Below are 7,091 nucleotides of genomic sequence, written 5' to 3'. Positions count from 1 at the left end.
ACTACAAACACTACACCTTATACACATACCATATACAAATACACATTTATATTCAACATGCAAAAAAACACTAAATATACAGCATATACATGCATGAAACACACATGCATTACAAATACACACACTTATCAACACAGACACACACTTACCAATACAGACATACAGTACACACACACACACTTACCAACAGACACACGGAACCAGGAGATGCAAAGAGCAGCTATTGAGTGCTCTGCAGCGCCACCTGCTGCCCGGAAGTGGTTAAGCAGGAAGAAAGCCCCACTCGCCTCCTCACTCCAGCTGTTCCGTGATCAGCTCCACACTCCGCAGCCGGCATCCTCCGCTCCCCTCATACCCGCCCAAGCTTGTCTCTATCTGAAGAGAGACAGATGGGCTACCGACAGGGGGGGGAGAGCGGGACCCCCACAAGTGCGGGCTGCCCGGACTATAGCTACGCCCCTGCATGGCACATTTATATGTACAGTATTTCCTATGTCCAACCACCACTGGTCTACAACCTCAGGATCGCTTTAGGTAGCCTTTTTCTGGCAAAGGGTATCAGTTTAGTAACTGACACCTGTCACTGCATCTGACCCAAGGCTTAACATTCGTGAATTGCTAAAAACAGTCATGAATGGCACACCTGTGAGCACGTGACCTGCATGTGGGACAATGGTTAATACACAGCTCACAAGCTGTCTCACTTTTCACCTTCGCAAAGGTCCCTCAAATGGACAATATCTCCCCTTACTCAGTCCCCATATACCATCTGTCACGAACAGCACACAAGTGAGCACGTGACTTATATATTCAACTAGGGTTAATACACACGGCTACTCTAGCCAACTCACCTTTCACCTCTGCAAGGTACTTTCAGTGAGTTAATATTAACCCCTTACTCAATTGCAATCATATCTATACATTGCCACCACCTGAGAGATGCAAATAAAATATGTAGAATTTATAAATCTGTCAGGGTCTCAGGTCTTTGTATATGATAGAAAAACTATGCACTTAACACACACATCTGTTATAGAAAAATGTTTCAAATGTAAATACTCTCTCCAGAGCGTGCAATAGTTTATTCAGAGCCCAAAGCATCACTTATTAAATGTTTTAATATATCTAAAAATACAGTGCTTAGATAACAGAAAAAAGATTACAAGAGCATACAATTACAATAAATGCAGTACAGTTTCTTAAAACAAAGAGAAATTCCTATGCACTACGTACCATGCAGTACGTCAGGATCTTCTCCCAGAGAGGTCACTGGCGCAGAAAAGAGACATCACGTTTTGGTCCAAACACACCTCCATTGAAATCTCATTTTCATAAATCCCATAAACTTACATAAACTGTAGCTCATTGTACCAGATTGATCAAAATATAAAATACATAATATCTCATGATATTATCATGACACTAACCCTCAAATAATCTTTGACATGTCTAATTGAATAAAAAATGTGATCCAGGTTATACCCTACATCAGCGGTGCGCAAACTGGGGGGGGGGGGGGGGGCACGAGTGCCTGCGGGGGGCGCGCGGTTTACAGAGACCCAGCGCGCTTCCCGAAGCACTTAAATTAAGTGCCGGGGGAGCTGCAGGGCCTCTGTAAACCTTTACTTACCTTGGCTCCAAACGCGTCGCCATGGCAACACGGCGTCAAATTACGCCACGTGGTCATGTGACGTGACGTCACGTTGCTATGGCGTGACGTTATGACGCCAGAGCCGACGGCGGTAAGGGGGGGCGCGGGGTGAGGTGACCACCAGCAGGGGGGCGCAGGGAACAAAGTTTGCGCCCCCCTGCCTTACACAGCTGCCTGGTTGAAAGGAACTGGACTGAAATACAATTTTTGCCCTTGTAGCCTTGATTGGGTTGAGGTCACATAAAAAACATTCAAGCCAGGGTGCCACCGGAGCTGAGCAGTGTTGTTTGTATCTGGTTCCTGAGATACTTACAACTGTAGTTACCAGTGTTTATGCTCATTCCAGGCAAAACAAAATGGCAGTCAGATCCTCTGGGTGGCTTGGATTTGTGGCTTCCTGTTGAACAGTCATACAGAACTCTCAAAAAGCTTGTACATTTTTAAATACAAAAACGGGCTTGATGGCAGTGCTACGGTGCGACTGCACTTGGCCCTGTGCTTACAGAGGCCCAGTGCTCTTCCCTTAACCAACTTCCATAATCACAGTTTAAAAGTTGTAGTTGTTAAATTAATCACAACATTTAAACTGTGATTACTGAAGTTGGGCCGGGGGTGAGCCAGGGGCCTTTGTAAGAGCCAGCATCTCCATACACAACGCATCGCATTGATGATGTGACAGCGGGCAAGAGGTTCCAAGCATCACAGGACTTAATGACATCACGTGATGGAAGGCGTGGCTCTGGAGGGGGTAAAATGCCCCGGCACGCACACTGCACTGGGCCCTGAAATTGTCAAATCCATTTTTTGAACAGGTAATGTAATCCATTTGTAGTCTCATTGTTTAATTAAATGTCTTAAAATTAACCAATTTAATAACACATTGATGAATTTTGCAAAGGAATATCACTTGTAGCGTGGCCTTGCAACTAATCTCTTTAGATCATTATTTCTCCTACATTTAAACCTCTGTCAGGAACAGAAGATCAGGAGCGCAAATAAATCCAGGTATATGTAAAAAATAAAGATAGAAATATGGTGCAATATAGCTTTGTATGCAAGTGAATTTAATAAGTGAATAGGTAAATCACTCACATGGTCCGTGAGTGATATTAGCAGTGCGGTTGTTCAGAGTAACAAACTCGTGTGTGTATTTCCAAACACTCTCGTGACGACCTCAGTCAGAGCCAGATGAGTATGTGGGGGGACAAAGGGAAGGGATTCCCACATGTGAAAATAGAGAGGACACAGAATAGTGTGGATTGCTTTATAATTTAAAAATAGTAAAAAGTATAACACTCCCAAGCAAACTGCATACAGTACAGGCATTGAGACCACCCAGGGTCGGGCAGTAGAGAAACAGCACTCCCTCTCTCACTGGTGTTCCAGCTGCGACATCCATCCACAGGGAAAGTTTGTGATGACCAGTGACCGGAGAACCAAATTTGGGTCAGAAACCTCCAGACAGTCCACCAGCCACTAGGTAATATTAAAAACGTCTGCGCTGCTCACCCTACGCGTTTCACTCCATCAAGCTTCTTTAGGGGTTAATAATCCTTAATAATAATTTAAACCTCTGTAGAATTTCATAATAACTTTATGATTTAGATTAAGGAAAAGTTTTTATTTATACAGCTATTTTCACATAGCAAAGATTACTATCATTTGCTCTTAAATTCAGGGGCGTATTAACCGTCATTTTCCCCAACCACCACCCAAAATGTGACATTTACTGAACTGTCACACGAAAGCCTAAAACTGACAGATCCTCTTTGATTCCCAGATAACAACATTTTAAAGGAGCAGTCCAAGTTATTCCCCTCTCCCCCATTTATTAATACACAAATGAAGTTGGGGCCTCCGGAGCGCAACCCCATTCATTTCAGCTCTGGGGACCCTTTGCTTCCAGACAAACTTAGCTCTGCAGTTTCCTGTTGTTTAAAGCCCCTGGTCACATGAGCCAATAGGAAGGTGACATTACAGCCCGGGAGCTTTGAAAAGCAGTCATAATGTGAACCCTGGAGGGGCTACTAGCACCCACTACGGAGGTAAGTAACTCCAGAAGAAGGGGATCCCCAGAGCTGACATGAACAGGGTTCAGCTCCGGAGAACCCGAGCTTCAATCCTGTATATATAAATAAAAAATGAAGAAAAAAATCCAGCTTGGATTGCTTCTTTAAGAATCTCACTTTAATATCTAGTGTGTGAAGTTTGTGGATGATAAATGAAGCACAGATACCGTAGAGCTGGCTTGATACCAGTGCCGTCATTGCCTGTTTACCAAGCCTCGCAGTTATAGAGGCCCGGTGCTCTTCCTCCCAACAACTAAACTGATTGCCGGGGCTGTCTTGGGGCCTCAGTAACTCTCTTACCTTACCCTCTCCATTGACGTCTCCTTCTGCAGAGTTCCATCATCATGGTGCCACAACGTCAAATGGCATCACGTTGCTATGACAATGGGACATCACGTGATGTTGCGATGCCATGGTGATGGGATATTGAGGAAGAGATGCCAAAGGAGAAGGTAAGAAGCCCATACCGAGCCCCGCGATAATCCCACACGGCCTTGGTAATATGCTATTGCTAGCAAAGAGTGTAGTTTTGAGTTTACGTGTGCTTGTTGATAGAACAAAAGTGCAGGTTTTCCACTGAAGACTGCTCTTATTGTCTTGACTGTACTGTTAGCATTTGTGACAAGAAGCTTGTACAAACATACTAATCAAACACTGATGGAATTCAACCACTGCATTGAATGAATCACATTGATGTTAATGTTCATTGTTGGTGTGAACACCTGTTAGTCTTCACTTTGGGTACATCATGCTCTTACAGTATATCAAATAACAAGAGTATTTTCAATACCCTGTGACAAAGAAGAAACACAGATGCTTTCCCTAGAGCCACCAATATTGGGTATATGTATTACCCAGGGAAAATTGTGTTATCACTATATTATATAAAAATGTCATAATATCTCATATTTTATTCTGTCTCTCTCCCCCATTCTCTGTGTCTCTCTCTCCCCGTTCTGTGTCTCTCTCCCTCTCCCTCCCCCCATTCTGTGTTTCTCTCTCCCCCCCCCCCATTCTGTGTGTTGTGTGTGTCTTTTCCATCTCCATTTTCTTCACCCTACTTGTCACTCACTGTGTTGGAGGGTGGAGCATGGGAGGGGGAGAGGGGGCTCTCCTGCTCTCCTCTCTGCCAGCATTCTCTGCTCTTTACTGGCCCCCTGCTCTAATGGTCAAAACCGGGGCAGTCAGAAAGCAAGTTCGGGTCAAAAGCGGGAGCTGTCAGGAAGCAAGGTAGGGTGTGTGTGTGTGTGTGTTTTGCTGTTGCTTACCTTCCAGCACCAGCTCCCTCCTGCAGCCCGGAGAGGGAGGGGGGGGGAGTAGCTCCGTTTTACCATTGGTTTGTGGGTTACCCAGATGAGAAATTCAAAGAAATGTCCAGTTTTTGGCAGAATGCCCTTCAGATTCTGTAAATGAATTGTGAGCCTCTGTCAGAGACTATGATTTGCAGAGTACCATGGAGTCTGAAGATCTCTTTAATGAAGACCTCTGACAATTTGGGAACGCTGGGCAAGCCTTTGAGTGGAATGAAATGCGCCTGTTTTGAAAAACGGTCCACGACTACCAGTATGGTATCCATCCATTTAGAGCAGGGGAGCTCAACGATGAAGTTCATCAAAAGGTGCGTCAATGGACGGTCTGGGATCAGTAGTAGCTGAAGAATCCCCGATGGTCTGTTGCCAGGCGTCTTATTCTGGGCGCATGTGGCCCAAGTCGAGATTAAATTCTTGATATCTTTCCGCATACATGGCCACCAGAAGGTTCGCTCCAAAAGGTCGATCATTCTCCTTGTTCCGGGATCACCAGCCGCTTTGGATGCGTGATCCCATTCCATTACTCTTCTGTGCAGTTGGGCCCTTGTGATGTCTGGTAATGCGTCAAAGATGTTGGTTGATAGTATACAAGTTGGAGGTCTCATGATCCTCAGATTTGTCCTCCACCAGAAATTGTCAGGAGAGTGCACCGGCTTTTATGTTTTTAGACCCAGAAATGTAAGATATAACAAAATTAAAACGGGTGAAAAATAAGGACCATCGAGTCTCTCTACCTTTGAGAAGATGTCTCCATTTCTCCAGGGCCATCTTGATCGTGAGAAGTTCACGGTTTCCCACATCATAGTTTTTCTCAGCTGTAGAATTTTTAAAAAAATTTTTTTTAAAGAAGGCACAAAGATGTAGTCTGGCCTAAGGGTTTTTTTCTCTGCGAAAGTATCGCTCCAGCTCCTACGTCGGAGGCATCCACTGCAAGCGTGAAGGGCAACCCTGGGTCTGGGTGTACCAAGATAGGTGCAGAAGCAAAGGCTTGTTAAGTTTTGTAAAAGCTCTGGTAGCTTTGGGAGTGCAATGCGCTGGGTCGGCTCCTTTTTGGGTTAAAGCCGTAATCGGAGCCGCCACTAAAGAGAAGTTTCGGATAAATCACCGATAATTATTCGCAAATCCGAGAAATCTTTGGACAGCTTTAAGAAACAACGGGCACGGCCAGTCCATAACTGCTTTGACCTTGGTGGGATGCATGGCGAGTCGTGTCGGAAATAATGTACCCGAGGAAGGAAGTTGAAGTTTGGTGAAATTGGAATTTTTTCAGTTTGGCAAAGAAATTATTTTCCCGCAGGCTTTGAAGAACCTGTTTCACATGTCCTGGGTGTACTTGAATAGATTTGGAGAAGATTAAGATGTCATCCAGGTACACGATTACATGTTGGTCTAGCAGGTCCCTGAAGATTTTGTTTACGATGTCTTGAAAGATGGCTGGTGCATTGCAGAGGCCAAAGGGCATTACTAAGTACTCATAATGCCCAACGTGAGTATTGAAGGCCATTTTCCACTCTTCTCCTTGACGAATTCTTACCGTGTTGTAGGCCCCTCGCAGATCCAATTTTGTAAAAATGGTGGCACCCTGTAGCCTGTCGAACAGTTCGGAAATCAGCGGAAGAGGATAATGATTTTTTTTATTAAGTTGTGACCGCGATAGTCGATACAAGGCCTGAGTGACCCATCCTTCTTTTTCACAAAAAAGAACCTTGGGCCAGTGGGTGTGGAAGACTTTCGGATGTAACCCCTCTGAAGGTTCTCCTGAATATACCGTATCATGGCCTTGGTCTCGGGAGGAGACAGTACTTAAGAGCATCCTCTGGGCGGAATGGCACCGGGCAGCAAGTCAATAGGGCAGTCATACGAACGATGTGGCGGAAGTTCCTCGGCCTGAACTTTGTCGAAGACATCCCGGAATTCCTTATAGGTTTCTGGGAGTTGTACTTTACCCTGTTCGGGTACTGACAACCCCGCTAAGCCCTTGGAGTGGATTAGGCAAATGTTCTGACATTGTTGACTCCAGAGGATAGGCAAGGTCTCTGCCCAGTCGATTCGCGGGTTGTG

This window comes from Ascaphus truei, unplaced genomic scaffold (assembly GCF_040206685.1).
Source record: "Ascaphus truei isolate aAscTru1 unplaced genomic scaffold, aAscTru1.hap1 HAP1_SCAFFOLD_359, whole genome shotgun sequence".
Lineage (NCBI taxonomy): Eukaryota > Metazoa > Chordata > Amphibia > Anura > Ascaphidae > Ascaphus > Ascaphus truei.
The sequence above is the reverse complement of the archived record's forward strand: the minus strand, read 5'-3'. Positions refer to the sequence as shown.